The sequence below is a fragment of the Cynocephalus volans genome, chromosome 8 (genome assembly GCF_027409185.1).
Source record: "Cynocephalus volans isolate mCynVol1 chromosome 8, mCynVol1.pri, whole genome shotgun sequence".
Classification (NCBI taxonomy): domain Eukaryota; kingdom Metazoa; phylum Chordata; class Mammalia; order Dermoptera; family Cynocephalidae; genus Cynocephalus; species Cynocephalus volans.
In genome coordinates, this window is record NC_084467.1 from 62,178,527 (window position 1) to 62,202,273 (window position 23,747).

A 23,747-nucleotide genomic window follows, 5' to 3' on the forward strand; every position below is an offset into this window, starting at 1 on the left:
ACATGAAAGAGGAATTTACACTTTTCCAAAGAAGCACATCAAGAATTTCAAGTGTATTCCTATGACACGGTTGAATATATTTCACATAATTTTATTAGTAAAAAAAGCAAGATAAACTTTTTTGGGGGGGGGGGCGGGGAGAGCATTGATAGTGGCTATTTTCTTTCTGGCACATTTCTTCTGATTTCCTTTGCCTTCTTATATTTATTTTCCCATTCTTCACATTCTTGTAAACGTGTGTCTAATGTGCTGAGGCTATGCCTAAGGACTTTAAAGGTATTGCAACCTAAAGAAGTACAGCTATTAGGTTAGGAAGGATATGGCAGTATTGGTATTAGGGACTCAACCTGAGGTCTGCCAGTTCTATGGACTGCTCTTCCATCCCATTTGTTATGCAAAATTTGGAAATCTAAAGTATTTTTAAAGTGAGGTCTGATACTACTTTTGCAGAAACTCCTGGATCTGTGCAATCGAGTCAACACCGGCATGATACGACACTAGAAAAGTGTCCATAATCTTCCTTACCACATAACCCGCATAGAAGAAAATATGCCTGACTCTGAATTCCATACCCTCTCCACTGTGCTGGGTTGAGTCCTAGCTGCAGATGTGTTAGCTGTTAACTATATGACTAAAGGCAAGTTCTTTGTAGGTGTTTCTTGTCTATAAAACAAAGGCTTTAGAAAGAACAGATAATCTCAAAAGCCCTTCCAGCTCAAAACTTTTAATTATCAGATTTATTTGTGCCATGTAGTTAAATTCATCTTATCATTTTTGGGAAGAAGATATAAATTAACTTAATCACCTGCTATTTGGAAAGACAAAGCTACTTATTTCTAATTCCTCCTGAGTGCAAAGCCTTCGACTATGTGTGTGGTTATCATCAAGCACAATGCTTGGCATTCTATAGATACTCAATAGACATGCCTTTACCAAATTGAGTTTCTATTAGTGTTCCAGTATTGGGCTTCATAATGACACTTACTCATTATAAAAGTAGAACAACTTACATGTAAGATTCATGCATAATCATAAAACTAGAATAAATCAATCTAAAACTTCCACAGCAAAGTTGGTATTTTCAAGTTTTGTTTTGTTTTCTTTTCTTTTTGATTCATTTCAAGAATTCACATCACCACATCATAACCTAGAAACACAGTTAAGAATTTCCATCCAAACATAGATCATTGAAGCAATGAGGATCCCATCAGTTTATGTAATATGTACATGAACCAAAAGATAAAAGAGTAATGAGGCGGGTGTCTTTGATATTACTTTGAAATTTCAGTGCCATTGCTTTACTCTATGATTTACTGGAAGATTTCCTGTGAATATGCAAACTTGGAATACATTGGATCCAGCCACAGGGTTTCCATTCCATTTATTTTTAACACCTGATAAGTGAATTTGATTGAGGGAGACTGGCTCATGACTATAAGTGCTGGCAGAATTTTTCTGTGTGCTCTCAACTGTAGGCAATTATTTATCTTTCACTCTTTGGGATTTAGACATTTTTTAAAAAATTACTTTTAAAACAAAATGCTTTCCGATTTTGAAAGTAAAACATAAAAAAATTTATTGTGCAAATTTGTTTTTACAACTTGCTTTTGTCTTTGCACTAGGGTTTTTGAACAGAAATATTTCTTTCCAAACACTTTAATCTCACTGCCTCTAAAAGCAACAGATATGTTTTGAGTGAAATGTCAGCAAGAAAAAAAGTATCTTTTTCAATGGATTTAATTGCAGAACTCACAGAAATCATTTAAAAATAGTGAGACATTTAATTCAGACAGTTCTGTGTCTTATTGTCTATTTCTTTAATCTATTTGGAGGTCTTTTTAAGGCAAATCAGAACTGGAAAATGTATACAATAGTTATGGAATACGAAGTACTATGGGATATAAAGGATAAATCTAGAAAGTGCCTGTTTGTCCCTGGATTTAAAAGACTGTAAAATATTGAAGGTGCTATTTGCTGTTTTTGAAATGAATTCCCTGCCCGAAGGGAATTTAACTAGGCACCTTCAAAACGGTCAGTATACCTCAACACTGATTTTTAGCTGACCACTTTAAAGACTACATATTAATCTAGATGACCTCCAAATTTTTTAGCTACCTCTACTTTATGTAACAAAAAGACATAAAAGTTGCTCTTTTAAGAAATATATATATAATGCAGAGCACATATGAGATTGCATACTTTCACTGTCTTGTCATTACTAAAAATTTCACTGTCTTTTCATTATTAAAAGAATATTATCCTTTCTAAGAATCATAATGGACAAAACACTATGGAAAATAGTGGCAAGGCATAAGTCAAAAAAAGGAATCCCAAGGATCAGGACAAGAAAAATTTAAAAAAGAAAAAGGCAAAATAAAAGAAGGAAAATAGCAGTATTCTTAAAAGATACAATTCAATATTTAATTTCACTATCTGCCACAATAAATTTCTTTTCAAGCAGTGTCTCTCCAGCTGCTCCTAATATTGTTTTAGATGAGATGGAACAAGTCTGAGGGATGAGTTATTAGCAGAACAGTCCAGGTGAGCTATCTAAACTAAACCTATTGGTGACAAGCATCTCTCTATTTGCAAAAGCTATAGTATGGAAGGTGCTTTTAAGAGACGATGAAGTTTCCCTTGAGTCTTTTATGTGAGCTCTAGCATTTAAGATAACAGAGCACTTTGCTTCACTAATCAAGAGCTTTTTCATAGTGGTGGGAGAGATGCAGGCCCTGTTAAACCCTGTGAGCTAAGTGCTGCCTGAAAAATATATGAGACTGAGCACCAACCATCACTTTGTTTAAATATGGAAAGTGTTTTGCCTTCTGCGAGCAATCAAGTTAAATGTAAAAATTAAATAAAGTGGGCTAATCTATTGATATTTAAATGACGTTTTCTTTATGCTATGATGCTGAAGATTATTTCTCTGTCTCCTATATTTAATTCTGAGGATCCAGTAATGACTTTGTGATATACTATAAAGAGCACTGAAGATAAAACCAAATTATGGTCCTGAAATTGCTACCTAACAACTACCAAACTCAAGAAGCTGTTTCCAAAACTTATAAGATAGAGATAATACCTACTCCACCTGTGAAACATTTCAGATTGTGGTGAGAATCAGATGATCAATGTCAAAGCATCCTGAAACTGTCAAATGTGGGGTTTATAGTTACAGATTAAATGTGCTTACGTCCTCAATTAATCCCAAAATTACACTAAAATGTCAATACGAAATAAAAAAAGAGCAACCCCACAAGGAAAATGAGAATAAAAATGAACAAGACAATAAATGAGAAGAAACTTTTTTGATGATGGAAAACTGATGAATGACTGATTACTGATTTAGTAAAGAAGAGAAGGATGGAAACTAAGTTCCTTCTGATGTTGTGACCTTACCAGTTCCTTATGAACCTTACAAGTTCCTTCTGATGTTGTGACCATAAAGAAGAAAATTAGTCTGAGCCACTAAACCTTACAAGGGCTAGAAAATCAGAGGCACCAGCTAACTTAGGAAGTAAGTGTGAGGAGTGTGGCTGGAAAAGATGATTGGTTCAAATTTTATATAACTTAAACCCTTCTCTACCTCATGCAGCCGGGGAAATTATACCAAAAAATCTATAGTCAGGGATACCATCCCAACAGTAGATAAGACATCATAGTGAAAACAGGAATAAAAACTGGATGTTTACCTTTAAAACAATATAATACACAGCTCCTTTCCCTGTGCATCTACCAGAAAGCTGGCAGACAAGCTCTTATTCCACCCCAGAATGGAGATAGCTTTTAATTTGAAGAAAACTTGGGGCCCTGTCCCAAAGAGACAAAGAGATAATGCTATTTGGAGGTTCCCAAAGAAATTAGAAGCCAACTAGTTTTACACATAACTCTACACAGTCAGTCATCTAGTGACTTCTTAATATGACTAAACAGAAAGATAGTCAAGGATTTGAAAAAAAATCAAATGAAACTAACAGAACAAAGGAAGACAAGAAAATAAGTGAGATGCATGAAGTTGAAGAACATTTAGGAAAGAAAAAAGAAAAACAAACGAACACTATTAATGGCTTCTGAGAGGTGAAAGCAGATACAGCAGCCATGAAGAACAAAGAACAAAAAAGAGTTACTGGATAATAACAGTATAAGTGTCTAAGAAAAATAAATAGAACATTTAAAACATTAAGTTGAAAAATCTTCACACAATTTAAATATAGGCATATAAAAAAACTATGCAAGTAAAAGAAAAGATATTTATTAAATATAGTATTTTTAAAAAGCTGTAAATGAAAGAAAATGTAATCCTGTCCAAATGTAAACTATCTTTACAGTTGTGATATTGTGGTCAATGATTATTCATTTAACCCCAAAATCTGTTAAAAAGAGGGATAGAGAAAGAAAAAGTAGGAGATTACACAGACATGGGGAGGGGACAAGAGAACTAAAATTTCACCTTTCATATTTATAATGCATTAGAAATCCTTTAAATTGAAAAAATCACCAAATAACAGAGTATGCATATTATTTCGAAAAAAAAAAAAAAATGGAGATACGTGCAGGAAGAAACAGCTGCAAGAGTTATAAGAAGTTGCCACAGACAAGCCAGAAATAGAAGTGGGGAGGTCTGTATTAATCTTTGACTTTTAAACTATGCATATGCATTACTTTGATAAAAATTAAAATTCGATCTAAAAATACAACAAAGAAAAATTCAAATGTAAGCCATTATTAGTTGGCAACACAGTGCAACACAAAATCCATTCTCTTATGCACAGCACTGAGACTTATTTACACTGGTTACTGTAAATTTTCCATTGTTAGGATTTATTCTAGGCAATGGGGAAAAAAGACATCATCTAAGTAGTATTCAAAAGATGTTATAATTACATTATCTCAATTAATTCTTGTAACAATGAGTTAGACATTATTCTATATGTTTTACAGATGAGGAACTCATCCTTACCACTAACGGCACATAGCAGATGGCAAACTTGAGATATAAATATACATCTGCTTTAAAAGTCTCTTTATTATAACCAGTCCCCACCTTAAACCTTCCAGTGGCTTGTTTTCATCTACAAAATAAAGTTCAAGCATATAACATAGTATCACAAAGTTCAACCTTAATTGCTTATCTCAAATATGCAATATTATAATCACATTATCAACACAAGGCTCAATCTTGTGTTAATAGCTTGTTGTTTGCCACATCCTGCCTTACATACTTAGCCTTGGCAGTACCAGATCTCTACTAGAGCGTTATGCTTTAACACTCCTGCATTCCTATGTTATTCCCTCTGCCTCAAATGTTCATCCCATCTTTTTGCATTTGTATTTTGTATTTCCATACTCCGAAATTGGATTATATGTCCTTCTTCTGTGCTTCCATCATGACAATGTCTTCATCTACCTCAGTACTACACAACTAATGCCTAATATTTCATCTGTGAGAGACGTGTGAAATTCACCATTGTACTCCACAAACTTCTGGGTATAAAAATGACAATGTTACTCACAATAACGAACTTAGAATCTAATAGTAGGGAGAGAAAAAGTACATGGAAAGCATGATTCTAGATACACGTTGAGAAGTACCGTGTGAAATGGGAGTTTCTTATTCTTTGAGAGTTAGTAGAAAGAAGATATTACAGAGTTGGTTACAGGAGGAAAGTTTCAATTAGGCTCATTCCATAATTTAAGCAGAACATACAATGCCCAATGTAGTATAAAAGAAGTTCTTAAGCAAGGCCATCAGAAAGCAGAAGTCTCCTTCTGAGGAAGACTAGTTCAGTTTTACTAATGTGAAGGGTGAAAGGTTTAGTTCCAGAGCTTGGAGGAACAACGAAAGAGAAGGATTGTGGAAGCCCTATTCGGTGATAGGCTCTTCAAGGTTTGGGAAGCATGATGTGGGTGAGAGGGAGATGTTACTATGGATACAAGGTTTTGAATCTCAGTGTTGGAAGAATTTGGCACTATAACAACAATACGATTTATGTCTAATGGCCCTAGCCTCACCAGTAAGTTGAATGTGAAGTTATCTACTGAGATTTGGGAGGGTAGAAAGGTTAGACTCTTCACGCAATACGGTGAAGAAGATGGAAACTTGTCCTGCAGTTTACACTCATGATGTGAACTGTTTAAGGATTTTACATATACACCTAGATGAGAACCATTCAGCTCTCACTTGGAATAATAAATCATGTAGATGACATGTATGCATTGTGCATATTGTTGGGGTAGCAATCATGTTTAATGTTTCTTTTTTTTGCATCCAATAAGCAATGTTCTGTAAACAAGTAATTTGTGACATTGTTACTATCTAGTTCTTCCAATTTATAGAAAGAAATAAGATTTTCAAGATGAGTGAGTTAAAAATACAATAGTCAATAAAAACCTAATTTTCAAAAATGAAATCTCTCTTCAGACTTTACAAATTCAAGAGGCCCAGCTATAAACATGGACTTATTATGAACTCTTAAACTTCCAAGTTCAATATTAAACCCATGTGTATTTACATGACTCTTTCTTCTAAACAACTTTCAGCATAACCTAAAAGAATTTCTCATTAATCCTCACAATCTCCTGTCTCAAAGGGGTAAGATTCATTTGCTCTATTATTTGGCATAGCGCAGTGAACACAGCACCTTGAGGGTACTGTACAGTGAGCCTAGAATTCCATTTTCTTACATTTTAGTCCAACTCTCTTTTCCCGAAAGAAATGACATACCTATTCATTTTAAAATGTCTGAATCTTCTTTTCCATTTCCTTTCCCAGTTGCATAAAGTTAACTGCATCTCTCATTTCCTTCAAACAATTCCCACAATGCTTATTTCATTACAGTGTATACAGCAAGGGTTCAATAAATGGTGACTGATTAACTTGGAGCAGGCTGCACAGTGTTTGGATACATTTAAAACTCCAAGTGGATCCAGATACTCAAACAAAGGCACAGCAAAAACAAAGCAAAATTATTCCACTTAACTTAGTTCAATTAGAGAGTGCCTGCCACAAAGATTAATTTAGGAAGACATCAACAAATACAAATGAAGTATAATTCACAAAAGTCTATTTCTAAGGGGAGAAATCCTGAAGGGCTAAACAACATAAAACAAGAAAATGGAGAGCTTCCTTGTATTCACTGGGAATATTCCCCTCCGGGAGCTCTCTGCTGTTCATGTGACCTTATATCATTGTAGTTGTTTATGAATCCTGTACATAAAATAAAATCCCTGCACATTCTATCAGGATTTGATAAATTTAAAATAACAACTCTAATTTTAAAACTATATTTAATAGCTAAGTCATATAGAAAACAGCATGAGACATAATCATTTGTTCATCCTTAAGAGCACTTTGCAGTTGAAATTATTTTGCCTGTCTATCGTGGGCAATATCTGTAAAATCTAAGCAGGAAAATTAAACTTCAAATTATTAAAACTATTAATTATTATAAAACATAATAAGTCAAACATACCAGTTTCACTTCTAAACATTGATGAAGCTATAAGTCATTCTACACAATGATATCTGGAAAACGAAATAATAGAAAACACTTATTTGTTTTCCCCAGAGAAAAATCAGATTAAATAGTTTTATAATCTAGTGGCAAAGACAAAACACAACGTGTTTTTTTTTACTACCTCATGGATTAAGGTACTTCCTGCATTGGCAGAGAAGATCATAATTCCCCCGCCTTCCAAGAATCTCTGCCTCCTCCACAGGATCTTGGACTTGATAAATTTTCTTTTTTGGACTTGATAAGAGTTACTTTCAGCAGATAGAATCAAATTAAATACACTTCAGCCCTCTTCAACTGTTCTTTAAAAGTTCAGACTGCTTTGTAGACAACTAGAACCTCAGAAAGAAAAGACTTATGAAGAACAAATGTCTGTGAATCCCACAAGTGGAGATCAGACAAAGGGACATGTGCATGTCAGTGGTGAATGTGTGTTCAAAAATATGGAGGCAATGGACCACGATGGTACGTGAATACAGATGAGGCACATTGGATTAAACTCCACTTGTAGTTATAATTGATTAACTTATTTTTTCTGCCCATAACTTTAAAAGTTACTCAACATATTTTTTTCTGAAAATAATGTTATTCTTCAGATAATTGTGATTTAAAACATTTATGAAATTGTTCTGAGTCATAGAATCTCAATGTCGAAGGAGTGCCAATCTTGCTTGAATCCAACTATGATAAAATGTGTCTCTTTGAAACATTTTGTGCCATTCCATTCTATGATGTAAATCTAGCCCCTAGTAGAAGCTTTGAGAAGTTAAAGCTTGTCATTGAAGGTATCCTCTGCCACCTTGGATTCTCTTTTAATTCCCCACCTTCCTCTTTTCCGCCACCTGCCCACCCACAGGCATACTAATCTCTGGCTCCACAGTTTAGTCGTCACGTATTGTATACAATTTCTGTCAGGGTTCTTCTTAACAAGATAGTTAGCCTGATGAAATAACTTTTAATATCCATTTTTTTCCATTTGTAAAACTAACACATGTCCATTATGGAAAATTTAGAAACTACAATAAACAAACAAACAAACAAACAAACAAATAAATAAATAAATAAAAACTGAAATTTACATACTATTATAAAGACTCAGAGGTTAGACTATTTTACCAGAATTCTGGTGGCCCTGGGCAAATAATTTAATCTCTCTCAGACTCAGTGGATTATCTACAAAGAGGGCATAATAACTCACATAGTCATGGTGGGAAATATTTAAAATAATTCATGTAAAGTGGATATAAGAATGTTTGGCATATAGAAAGAGCCCAGTTAATAATGTTCTTTATTATTTACAGACAAATTTTTCATATGCTAGTGGCAACATAAATATTTTCAGTTACAAGTCCGGAACTCTAGGCTTGTCTTTACTTTACTGCTTTGTAGCTGTGTAAACTTAAGCATACTTTTGATAATAACAATAATGATTTAAAAACAATAGTTATCCATTACAGAATACTTACTGTGAGCCAAGCATTATTACAAGCCTTTTACATATATTGTAACTAAATCAATCCTCCTAACAACCATAGGAGATAAATACTATAATTATTCCCATCATACAGATGAGGAACTTGAGGCACACAAAAGTTAATTACCAAAGATCACTAGCTTGTAAATGGTGAAGCCAGATTTTAAATCCAGGCAGTTTGTCACCAGGGTCTGGGCTCTTACCATCTGTATCATACTGCATTAATCTCAATGAGCTTTGGATTCCTTCTTTAAGTGATAAGAATAATAGTTTCTTGCTCACAGACAAAATTGTAATCATAAATAAAAAACATAAATCATAATAAGTTGTGGAGTATCACATATATTAAAGCATTCAGAATAATGTGAAAATATGAGAATGCACTGAATATTCCTTGAATTCTCTCCCTTCCTTTTACCTTTTAAGTCATGAAAATATTTCCCTGAAATTCTATATAATAAAATGTGTTCAAATCACTGTGGTAAGCACTTTATGTGTAATAGCTCATTTATTCTTCATAGGGTTGTTGTATGAAAAAATGGGTGTAGAGAGGTTAAGTAACTTGCCCAAGATAAATCCGTCAAGTGGGATTTGAATGTGTGCAGCCGAAGACTGGAGTCCATGTAACTCTATGTTATACTTTACATAGTTTCTAGAGGAAAGGGGAACGGTATATTCATGTCCTAGGATTTTCATGTAATAGGTTTGAAAATGTACGGACAAATCTAATCAATTATGCTACACACACACACACACACATACACACACACACACATATACACACACACACACAGTTTTATGGTTTCTAGAGATGGTAACCATAATGTAATGCACAGAGAAGAAGCAAAAGTACTTTATCTCTTTGAATCTATTAAAAATTCCACTTATTTTACATCAGTGGCTCCTAGACTATCTTAAAAATTAGGGTATTTGATAGACTTGTTTATTAACTTTCTAATTGGTAGACAACTTGCATTGCTTCACCATACGTGGAAATGCATTACACTTCATGAAATACTTTTCTACCACCAGGGTCTCTCATGTTGAAGTGAGGATAACTTTGCTCGTAAGAAGGATATTGGAAAAAAGAACACTGGAAATAGTTAGCTGAGAAAATATGTAAGAAAAACTGTAAAAGGCAAAGGAAGGACCGTCCTAGTACACATGAAACTGAAAATACGCATGTTTACATTTATTTGTTCTCCAATCTCATCTAAAATGACATAGCTAATTAAATTTGGTTTCAGTGTGTGAGAATTCTATATGCGGTAGAGTAATTGTTTTTATCATTTCATAAAATATAGCTCAGCTACAAAAACATTTAATCCTCTAAATCCAGGATATTTATCACTAGCTTAAAATTGGGCTCTAGGCCTTTACCACAGCTGGTCATTAATCTACCAGATATGTTCCGCACAGTAGTGCATTATGAGACTTTAAAAGAATCATTTGTCTTGGCTGAGTGAATGTTTAAGTTTTCTTTTCCACTTCTTTGGACCCTACAACTTGGTAACACTAAGATGTCCGTCTGGCATTCTGGTCTGTCCCTGTAGACTGGCCTTCATTCTATGCTTCTTCCCAACCTCTTTTACAATTCTCCTGTTATCCTCCTCTGTCCTGCTCCCCCATCCCCTTTTTATGCTTTCCTCCAACTGAGATCATATGCCATGACAGGATTCCAACATGCAGAGGAGTTCCATGATGCTGACCAATGGAATTGATTGGCATTTCAAAACAATTTCTAAGTGTCTACTCTCCCTGGACTGCCTGTAATTAAAAAAAAAAAAAAAAAAAAAGACTCTCCCTTGACACTCTGACCTGCCGTGGGTGGCTTCACTAGACTGTATCGGATTTGCAGGTTTTTAGAGTCCATTCTCACCGGTGTCTTTGAAGTGCTACTTTCTGGGAATTTCCCTGTCAGAGATACTCAGAGTCCTTCTGTTTGTTTTCCCCAGTGCAAAGGTCTTGAGCGCAAAAAGGGAATAATTATTTTATAGCTGAGAATTGTATAGTGACCTATAAAAGTTAAAAATTGCCATATCTATCTTGATAATGATATTTTGAGGCAGAAATATTTAAGTCAAAGGTTCAGTGATCTAAAAGCAGAATTTTGAGTGTTTTGTGAGCAAGAGATTTCTAGGAAGGGGCACTTTTTTGCTGTCTCTGGAATCAAGCTTCTTAGGAAGTAACTATGCGGCCTTTTCATCGGGATGGCCTTATCGGCCACACTAGAATTTCCAAAGAGTTAATGTCCAATTCTCTCATAAACCTGCTTAATCCTGTATGTTCTATAACCTTCACTTACTGAATCCAGATAAAAGAAACAAGACGTGGGAATAGCAAGTAGTGAAAGAACTACTCTACGATTTCAATCAAGGCCTGGTGTCAGCGTTACATCTGGCACACAAAAAAGAGATAAAGAGACAGGCAGGAGAGAGACTGAGAAGCAACAGCTACCAGGGAGAAATACAAACCACTCACACGGTGGTGATCTATGGCAAGGTTATGCGAAGAGGGAGGAGACAGTGCAGAAACGAGACTAAATAATGCTGACCAAACAGGGCACTGCTGAGCAAAGAAAGAAAGGGGCAGGAACAGAATGCAGGACATTGACCCTCTCACTCTCTACTGCTGCAACATGAATGTGCCTGGTGGTCTTCAATGATCCAGTTTATTTGATTGCACTGGAATACAGTGTATTGGAGAAGATACCACAGAAGCACATTCCCCACAGCATTTCAACTACCATTGAGCAGTAGGAAAGTAAACACTCCATTTGTGTCACAAAAGAAACAATTACATTCATCCGTGGCCAGGGGAAAATCTCTGGAATATTATGATGAATTGAAGAGATGAGGGGATTTTTATAAAATCTGCTTTATCAAAGCCATTTATTTTCTGAGTCTCTTCTTAGTTCTTTTTCTATATAATTAAGTCTCTGAAAAGATGTGCATAAAATAATCAACTTTGCCATGTGAAATTTGAGAGAATAGCCCTTCATTCAAAGAAGGATGGTTTGGAGGCTGTTTTAAAAATCATTTGGAAACTCTTCTCCAGCTCTAAGTCTCTAATAAGGAAAGATTTTGTTTCCTGTTCCCTAAGAGCACTCAAGGCTACAGGTGAGCATGGACAGAAGGGGCGCCTGTCTCTTGTGGCCACTGTCCTATTAATAGCAAAGGGAGTTAGTTCATGATACCGGCGACTCTCCATGCCAGTCAGGCCATGCATTAACTGCCTTTTTGATCACTAAACTACCCAAGGGAGATAAATCCTCCTCTACAAACACACAAAGGATAGAGACCAGAGACACTTTATGTAAAAGGAAAGAAGAAAAAAGCTGTCATGGAGAAAATATAAAGAGTAAGAAGAGAGAAAATAAGGGGAAATAGAAACATATATTTTTCAGATGAGGAGAAAAATATAAAATGAAAGGAGGTACAAAAAGAGAAAAGGCTAAATTAAAAGGGGGAGCAGAATACTGAGTTTAATATACGTGTAGATTTTTCAAATGCTATGCACACAAAACGTGTATTATCGAGAACCACATGGCTACAGAAATCACAGAGAATAAAATCCTGCTATGGTGATATATTGTTTAATTAAAATAAAATGGCTCTCACAATGTAGCTGAACACGCGTGGTTTGGGGTGCAAGGCCCTACTCCCAGATTACCATTGATACTGGAAATCACAATGGTCCTTTCTTTGTGCTGAGCGTGGTCTTCTTTTTACTATTCCAGAGATACTTGTAACACATATCAAGGAACTGACAGACTGTGTGAATTAATTTGGGAGACAGAAACAGAATACTGGAGTTAGGAAGGGAAATGGGATAAAAGTGGTTGGCATGACAGCAGAAAATGCTGTGGGAGGGAGTTGAAGGCACTAAACTATTCAAAGCGGTCGCCCTTCTGTGACACAGAACTGTGGTCCTTCATCCTGTGACTCTCACGAGGGGAAGAACTGAATATGTGGGGTGAGGATTCACGATGTCCAGGCCACATGCTCTCTCATGCTAGGTGGAAAAAGTCTCTGTGTGCTGGAGAAGAAGATTTGAGGAGATACACAAAACTAAGAAGGCAAAAGGATGTTATTACAAAGTCTTTTTCATCTTAAGCATCCAAACGACTTTGCTTCTCTGGGACTACCAAGTAGCAGAAAGAGCAAAAACTAAATGGCTGGGCATGGGTGCTGAAAGAGAAGGGAGAGTGGAATGAGAAGAGGTGAAATGCTGAAGACCCGTTTCACCATCTAAACAAATTTGCCTAAGTTGATCCTGTAGGAGTGTATGCAGAGGTGATATGAGTCCCACAGTACATGTAAACCTAAACCCTTGTTTACCAGCCTTTCGTTCTCACAGATGTTCAATGAGAACAAAATAAATTAGATCAACATTTTAAAAATGCATCCAGTAGCTATTTGTCCAGGGACAGAAGACAAGTGGCTATTTCAAAAGCTGATGTACCAGGTCAGAATACTCAATATATGATAAAAATTAATGAGCCAGTAAGTGATCCAGCTGCAGATCAGATCAATCCAGCAATTGCATTTTGTGTTGCCTAAGTAGAACAAATGAGTAATGGCATTTTATGGCCAGTGCTTACATAACTGCAAATGTTATTAATGATTTTAATCCATCTTTAAAAATGACCCAAGGCCATTAAAAAAATCCTGCCAGCATGCTTATTCTGTAAACTTTAGGAACATGAAGCCTATAACTGACTATAAATGGCACCAGTAAGTACATTCCTGAAATCACTCCTAATTATTTCTAACCAATTGTATTGGTCAGTATATTTCTAACAAATTTAATAACTGAAAGCCTCTATTTTTCTTTTATAAACTTTTAAAATACTTTTTATAAACTTTTTAGTATACTTGTATAAAGTACAAAACAGAATAAAGAAGGCATCGGAATCATTTTCTATGATAGCTTTCACATTTGTGACTCTCTCAACCAAAACTCCTTGTCTAGATTTTCTCATTTATATACCATTGAAATTGTTGTTTTTCCAATCACTCATCATGTGTAAATCCTAATGAACTCCTAACTATCCTGGCTGTTTTCTCTGAACATTTTTGATCTCTGATATACATATTAAAATGAAATAATCTAACTTGAACCATGTACAACAAGGATGCATCGTTTAGTATTTAGTCATTATGTTATTTTACTATTAAAGATTCCTTTTCTTTCTCTATAAAACACTTTTATTATTAACTATTGAAGTTCAGTCAAAATTCGACTTCAGTATCTAAATACTACTTTTGCCACAGAATTCAAATGATTGCAATATAATAGTTTCAATAGTTTTATCTACAAAGAGCATGTCAGCTTTATAAAAGATATTGATCTTACACAGAGAAGTTGAATTCCATCTGTCACATCTACCCAATTCCCCAGAATGCTACAAGTTTGCTGGAACACCTCAACAATTTTGGTTTCTTAAATAATGTTATATAATACTGGTAAAAAAACAAAACAAACAAACAAAAAAAACACTGCCTTTTCCGTTGTATTATATACACCGTTTTTATTCAAAGACTTTCGTTAAGTGATATTATAATTGGGAGTTACTTATTTTGGTACCCTTTCCATGAATCCATCTGCTCTTCCTAGTCAGCTTTAAGGGGCATTTTAACATCTAATGTTCATATCAATTATGATATTCTGGGAAAATTGTTGATCATAGCCATAAAATCCATGCCAAGAAATATATTTTTTATATTTGATTTACATAGTTTTGAATAATAGTGTGGTTCCCATCATTTATCACTGGTAAAATGATGATAATTTAGTGAAATTATAAAACATCTGTCTTTTAGGACAGTTCTGGTCTACCAAAGCTACAGATTATATTAGTGGTTTTGCAAAATGTATAATATGAATTATCTCTGGGTACATCTCTAATACATCCTAATTTTCATCAAAAGACTTAGTCCCTGGCCCTCTGTTCTTGTCACTCTGCATTTTCTGAGAGAGCTCAATCCACAAACACATTAATGGAATTATTTCTTAAATAATGACTCTCCAATCTATAGCTCCAGTCCCAAATATATAATTAATGACTAGATGATTTTAACAGATACCACAAATTCAATGTGTTCAATTGAACAATCTTTCCCTCTACCAATCTTGTTTGTTTCCTGATATTCCCTATTTTTGAAAATGATATCCTGTAATGCAAGACAGAAACCTGAGTGTTATCCTAGATTCCTTAATTTTATTTATTTCCTGCCTTACTTTTTATGGCATACAAAGTCCTTAGCTGAGGTAGTCATAAATGGTTGCCTGGACTACTGCAATGACCTCTTGACCGATTTCTTCACCTGTTTTCTGTTCCCCCTGAAATCAACTCTCCAGTGCTGTCAGAGTTAGCTCTCAAGTTGCAAATTTCCCCTCCATAATACTCTTTAATACTATGTAATGGATCTCATATTTTTAGAATCACATATTTTAGCATCATCTGGCACAATCTCAGCTCTTGCCATTAGTCTCTCCTCCATCAGCCCCTATTCCCTCCCACCCATAACAAACACAGCCTTTGTTCAAGCCATAGAGAACACATTTACTTCCCAAACAGGTCATGTTTCATGCTTCTGAACCTTGGCTAATGCTGTGTCTGGAACACACCTCTTCTTCATCTGATGAGTATTAATTGGTCCACAGAGCTCCTAAAACTCAGCTTCAACTCCTCTGGGAGTACTTTCCTGCTCTCTGCACTCTCACAACAACGTATGTTTATTTCTATCAAAATACATTTCTCTACACTGTCACTGATATTTACTTATCTATTTTACCTACTAGATTATACGTTATTTGAGCACAAGAACCAAGGATTACCCAACTTTATATCCCAAACTTAACGTATTATGGATGTTCATGGAAATGAGCAACTAAGTGCATTATTAAATATATAACATTATAGTTTATCTACAACTAATATATATGACTTGTGTCATTTTTGGAGAATAATATTAATATCATGAATATTATTATTTAAAATTATATGTGTATGTATTTATTTTTACTATAGAAATGGAATTACTGGTGATATTTCAGGAATATATAAAAATAAATACAAAAAGGAGAAATGAGACTTTAAATACAAATTACTACAAGATTTCAAATATTGTACCACTACAAACTTCTTAAATATTTGAAGGAATCACTAATGCATAGTATTCTTTTAAAGTGTCCAAAATTAAAGGTCTTCAACAGCACTGCCCAATAGAAACATAATGTGAACCACATATGGATTTTTAAATTTTCTAGTAGTCACCTTAAAAAAAAAAAAAAAGAAAAAGGTGAAATTAATTTTAATAATATACCTTTTTTTAGCTCAATATATCTAAGCTATTATTTCAAACTGTAATTAATATAAAATTATTAACAAGACATTATATAACCTAATTCATATTAAGCCTTTAAAATCTGGTGTGAATTTTATAGTTGCAGTACAATTCAATTCAGAATAGACACACTGTGTTCAGTAGCCAAACATGGCTAGTTGCTCCTGTATTGGGAAGCTTACGAGGACAATTGGCTCAAATCCATTCTATGATAAGTCGGCTAAACTGCAGCTCTGAATGAAATCTGAGCTGTAGCTAGTAAACTGAGCTTGTTTATTTGTTTTTTGAGTGCCCCCAAACAATGACCATACCAAAGTTTAAATTATTTTAAAAGAATTAACCTTGAGAGAGATCTTCAATATAAAATAAAGATGGCTAAGGAAGTAGTACATGGGGTTTCCCTGTCAAATTATCATCAGTCATACCATATGAGCAAATAAAGTAATTGTAGATTTCCAGGAAAATTAAGGAAAGCCTTCTTTCTCTGCTAGAACTTTCTTGCAACAATGTTTAATGCACGGTAGCAGTATATTTTATGAGAAAATGTGCTCCTCAGGTTGCTTCACAGCCAAATTTGGTGTGGATAATTTTGGCAGTTCATACCCTTCTCAATTGAAAACTCATAGTCTCCATGCCCCAGTCACACAACTAAGTCAATTTCTGAATTTTTAGAACAGTATGCATTCTCCTAAAGCTTTCTTAAAATATCTAAAAGAATTTTCCAGGCAGTAAAGTAATTTTTGAGCAATTGAGCAATAGAGAGGGGAGTTAAGAGGGCCAGCTTCTGGCTAGAGTTGGCCACTGGCTGGCAGTGTAGGTAAGCCATTTACACTCTGTGCCTCACTCTATACATAACCAAACCTGAGAAGATAATGCCTCATCTATTTAGCTGACAGAATTTACTTATAAAAATAATAATATAAACTGTAAACCTCAAATATGTGAACAGCCAAACATTATGTGAAGGAAAATTATTTTATTAAGATGAGTATGAATATTATTTCTACTTATGTTGAGTGAAATAAGCAAAGCACAGAGGGATAAATACCGCATGTACTCACACATAAGTGGGAGATAAGAGAGAAAGAAGGAAGGAAAGAAAGACCACAGTGGTGTGCTGGACTTGCAGAGGGAGAGAGCACATCTAGGGATACAAAATGGAGTGGGGGAAAAGGGGATGGGGAGGGAGGTTTGGGATAATTGGGTGGGGGACACAGGGTATAATCACAATTTGTGGTAATGGGCATGCTGCCAGTATCGATCTGGCCATCACATCTTGGGCACAAGTGGTGACAATTAGCTTTGTATCTCATGAGTATTCACAACCAATTAAAAAAAAAGAAAATGGAAGTTGGAGAACAGTTAAGAAATAATAATAATAACAATAATAATAGGTACAGGCTAAGCACTTAGTGTGTGCCACAAAATGTATTGAATGCATTATCTTCTTTAAACCTCTATATAGCTACACTATAAAGCAGGAATCATTATTATATCTATGCTGTAGATGAGTAAACTGGGAAAAAATTTCCTCTAAGTCATGCAGTAATCAAGTGGCAGATCTAGGATTTTTTTTTTATTGAAACATAATTGTACATATCTGTGGGGTACAGCATTGAATATCAATATCTGTTGCAATATATAATGCTCAAATCAGGATAGTTAGTATATGCAATACTGCACAATGTAATCATAGATCTGGGATTTTAACTCTCTGACTTCAATGTCATCATCTTAACCACAGTTACTGAGAGAGCTACCCATACAAACAGAGCACTTTCCAAATCCAACCATTTCTTAGGAGTCCTTCTTTACTATGTATGTCCAACCTGACTCTTATCTGTTATCATTTTTCAATTATTCTTACCACCAACAATATGGAAAAGTCTATAAGTAGCAGACAGCCTACCTTTATATATTCAATAGCTGGTAGAACATCCAGCACTACTGTTAAAGGAATGTATGACCAAATGAATGAATAAGGCCTGCCATTTAGAGTACGGTCAATTACTTCCAAAAATGGTTGTCTTCAGTCTGCTAATGCAGAAAGACCTAAAGTATCAGACAGTAACCATTACTTGTATAATTATGAATCTAAAGGTTATAAGACATTAAATATGATGTACAAAACCCATCACCGAATTCTAAATGCCTAAATGTCTTATTCATTAAAAATCCACCCTTCTCACTTGTTCAGAGCCAGAAGTCAAGCAGTAAAATATTATTACTGTATTATTACATAAGTTTGGGGGTCATTCCCAGATAGCATCAGCCTATACCACTTGGACAAAGTATTCAGTAGAGTCCTCACACTATGCAAACTTAGACTGAGTTCTTATTTCAGTGCTCAAAATCTGGAACCATGGAATTACTCTGTAAATTTCTACATCATGGTGTCAGAGTCCTCACAGAGACAGAAGGCCACATGACTCATTCCTTTCACCCTTACTTTGAATTCTATGGTAGCATTAGCAGCTGACACTTAATTTAAAACGTCCTGCCTGGCATTGGTATGTCAGGAGGTATGACAGAGCAATATGAACATTGGGGAGACCCTAAGAGCCCAAACTTACAAGAAGAAACAGCTTTCCTACTTGAGGAATCTCCTAAAAGAGTTATTATTTTCTAAAAGAACATTACCTAAGGCCAAATCTAATTTGTGAACTCAACGTATAAGCAACAATTTCTAGGAATGCCTTTACCTACAGAGAAAACCTTCAACGGCAGTAGCTGAGTCATACTCAGATTAAAAGATTTAAGAGCTGGCATCTATCCTTGGTTGAAAAGGGTGACCATGTTGGACGCTTCAGTTGGATAATCTCCTTTGTGTTGTCCAGTTCAACCTAATTAGTGAGAGAACTAATGACCTCAACCCCTTTGTACCATGTGGCCAAGGCACAGCCTTTGAAGGATGTGTGAAGACACAATCTTAAGCATTTTCATTATAACATGAATAACACTGCTGCTCTGCAAATTTCTAGGGAGCCACAATCAAAGAAAGGGTTTTGGGAAAAATGAAGATACAGGCAAATATATAAAAAAAAATAGCAACAGGCTAACTGAATATGGGTCTGAAGAAGGGTGGAAATTTTCATATTTTCAACTTTTGTCTACTGTCATCTTCGCTGTACATAAGGACCAACTGGAACTATTTTATTCAGAGTGCATCACTACAAAACATTAGGCATCTTGATTCACTTTCTCTGTTCTATTTTATCATTTAGGCCTTAAACACTTTCAAGAAAATTCTGAAAAGATACAACCTGTGCCTTCTGTGTGTGAATAATTATGGAAAGAAACCTAAACTCATTTTTTTAATGCCATAAGCAATCAATATTTTCTTTCTCTGATCACTTCATCAGTAACCACTTACAACTCAAACACAATATTCTAGAACACCTCTATTTGATGTATCTCAAAATTAATACAAGTTTGGTTTTTAACGGCATTCACGATATTTTTAAAAATCTCCTCTGCTTTACCTAGTGAACTGGCTTTTTTAAAGATGTTCTTAATGATTTGCTTTATTTTACAGAATGGACTTTCTTCCGAATTAGTAATGTCTATGTTTGTACATCTGTTAACTTTGCAATTGCAAAGGAGTTAGGGAAAACCATTAACTTGATGAAACATAATAATACATACCACACAGAAAGCATCCTAGAGAAAAAAATATTTTCTGTATGGCTTCCTGTTGATTTTTTGGACTTTGGATATGTAATACATAAGTAGTAACATTGATAACATTATAAAAATATGGGTGTACTTAAAAATCAAGCCAACTTGCTCATATCTTGTAAAATCAAACATACTTTATGTAATAAATAAATATAGACATTTGCCAATTTGTAGTCAAATATAGCTGTAAGAAGATACAAAATTATTTGTATTGAAACATGTTAGGAACATATTACCCCACTACAAATGGACCCTTGCTCTTTCTTCTGCTTATTAATTTGTGTCTATCATTTCCTCACAGTGTTTTAAACCTTTTCTGAAACTCCCAAGTAACTAATCCATTTCATGATTTTTTAATAAATGAATTCTCTTTCTCTGGTGTGGAAAAAGATCAAAATCATTGAGTTGGATACTCACAATCTCTTTCTAGCTCTCTCAAAATTATTTCTGATCCTCACTTCCAAGGCTACTTCCTCAACCTATTATCTTGATCCCATTCTTTCTTGCCTTCTCCCATCAGTCCTCACCTTCAGGAAATCTCTAATCTTTTACTCCTACAAAGTTCCAGACACTATAAAAGGATCAGAAGATATAACAATAAATCAGATTATCTTTGCTCTCAAAAAGCTCACTTTCTTTGTCATGCACAACTCTCACTTTTGACCTTTGACCTTTACCTTGTGAGTTACGTGCTTCCTAAAGTTATCAATGATCTCTCAATTGACCTTTTCCCAGTCTTTGTTTTCCCCATCCTCTTTGAAACATGCTCCTCCTTTTCTCTCTGTAATACTATATTTTCCAACAATTCCTCCTGCTTGCTCCTTCCACCTCCTTGCTACAACTTAACAAGGGGGGTTAGGCTCTACTTCTCTCTTTTTTCCAATCTGTTTCTAGATAATATAATTGCATAGTATTAATGCCACCTCAAAATTAAATACCCAGCTTTTATTTCTATTCTCAGTTTCAATTTTATATCTCAAGGTAGTTTTTAAATAATTTTCCACTGTCTAAAATTCAACATGGCTAAATTGAAGTTCTCATTTTACCCCTAAAATCTTCTGGTTCTCCTTAAATCTCTAAATATCAACAAAATTGTCCTAGTCACCCAGTCTTGAAACTTTGTAGTCATCCTTGATTTTTTATTCCACCAACCAGTTAGATAACAAATTTTGGTGTTTTATTTTTCAATTATCTCTTGTACCTCAGGATCTCATCACTTTATGCATAGATTAATGTGAAATCTTCCAAGTGATCTCTTTTACTTTTTAACCTCTAATATCTTCTCCCATATTATGAGTCCTATACCTACTGAGAGACAGTCATCCCAAGTCTTCTGATCAGGTGACTCCGAGTTCAAACACCTTTTATAGATCCACAGAGCCACGATTTCTAAGGAATAAAATCCAAACTCCTTAGGATGTTATTCCAGGCTTTCCACGATCTGACTTCAGTTTACCTTTCCAAGTCAGTTTGCCAGCTATTAAATTAGGTGTTTAGTCTAAATAATCCCCAACATTTTTGCCAGTCTTAAATTTCAAAATTTTACATGATGCTTGACACTGTACCACCTCCTACAGGTATCATAGCAGGTATAATCAACTTTTTTTAGGATTTGCATTAAGATTTCTTAACATTAATATATTAATCCTTTGTAAAATCAATAATATTGAAACAAGTTCTTAATTTTTCCTAACTAAGACAAAAATTTTTAGAAGCTGTAAGTGTGGATGGTAAGGTTAAAAGACTCTACAAAAGGGATAAATACTAGGACTTTTAAATCAACATGTGTTTGCAATTTACATAAATTCTCTATTTTTCTGTGAACCCATCTGTTAAATGTGGCTAATCATAATACTTAGCCTCAAAGGTTTTGTGAAGATTAAACAAAATAATGCATAAAATGCGATTTCCGTGATTCTTGGCATACAACTCGATAATTGATGTGCATTTTAACTAATTAATTTTGTTCTTCCCCATCTTCTAAGCAGGAAGCTATTTTAATGAAAACTATTCTATTATATACCATATAACAGGCCATTTTATAAAAATTCAATTTCAAAGAACACTCTGGAATATTTCTTCACAATTTATTCTGGTTTTATCATTTAGGTAAAGCCCCATTGATATAGTGTGTGATTACAGCATATAAGGAGTTAAATAAGCTACAGCATCAGAGTAACCATACAGTTTCCTGGATAACTGAATTCTTTTGATTAGCAAGGTCAGTTGTTAAAAGGGAAGAGACCACTATAAAAATTCATGAGATATTCAAAGTTTGAGATCTGACTTTTCCATTCCTTTTGCCACTACCCCAGTACAGGCCACTATCATTTCTCATCTGGCCCATCCATATAATTTTCTAAATACTTCAATCTTATCTCTTTCCATTATTGTCATAGTTATCTTCTTAATACATATGTCCTGATCATGACTCTCTGCTGCTTAGAAAGTTCACCTGGCATCCTACTGCTCACAAAATAAATTCCAAAATAATTGGCATAGAATTGAAGACTTTCTAAAATAGAAGTCTAATTTATCACTGCAGCCTTACACTGGTTCTTTTATCTCACACATAGTACACTAAGACCAAATAAAAGCTATTTCATGCACTTTTAAGCCTCATGTTTTTTCTTCTCCCCACAATGCCTTTCCTGCACCCCATCTCCCTTCTTTTACTATACAGATTCTTACCTGTACCTCAAAACACTGCTAAAAGGAAAGTCATGTCCTCCACAATATTTTCATCTGTTACACTCACATAGACTTTCATTTACACTTTTATATATGTAATATGTCTAGTAATCCTTTTATATATAAGTATATATAATTTCTATTATAATCCCAAGTATTTATATCATACATGCTATATTATACATATTATACATAATATATATGCATAAAATGAATATTATTTATCCATCCATACATACAGTGATATTTGGGATTATCACATATATACAGTTATCTATATTCTACTATATGTTATATATACAGTGACATACATTATATGTTTCACATGCACACATACACATATTTGGGAATATAAAATTCAGGTACATAATTTTCTCTTCTACTAGGTCATAAGCTCTTTGAGACAAATATCCTTAGCACAGCATCTGGCACATATTAAATGATCAATAAAGTTTTCTTAAATATGAGAATACATGATTGAATGAACTGGCTTCTATTCCATTATCTATGAAACACACAAATGTGAGGCTTTACTCTGGTTTTCGGTTTTGCCTCTCTGAAAGATATCAATTTCTAAAATGTAGTTTCTGAGTCCCAATTATTTCGACATCACAAAATGATAGTGCTGAAAGGAATACAAGAATGCTCACTCCAAGCTTCAATGAGGCCATCATTACTGGGGAAAATATCTTCTATTTTGAGAGTTCAACTTTGAGTAGGATTTCACAACCTGCCTCTTTCACTCAATCCTTTCATGTTTAATAATGTCCACTATTAGTTCCCACAGACAATCTTGAGATTATTTTTCAAGGTAATTGGACCATTACCTTCCTCTCACCCATTTTTTTCCCGTCTGAGAAGATGACACAACACCAGAAGTTTCAAGAAAGTTAAATATATCACAATAAGTGAGGACTATGACAGATGGATCTAGGCTTCAGAACTGAAGCTCTTCATCTATTTACAAGCATCTATTTTCACTTAGGTTTGTTGATTCTGTCATCTGAAAATTTCTAAGATACACTCCCATTCCCAAGA

General features: G+C 34.5%; 1 protein-coding gene across 1 annotated transcript in view; it reads right to left on the minus strand.

The window, feature by feature from the left end:
* NEGR1 (neuronal growth regulator 1) overlaps positions 1 to 23,747 on the minus strand; it is an 847,674-nt gene that overhangs the window by 535,867 nt on the left and 288,060 nt on the right. The window lies entirely within an intron of this gene.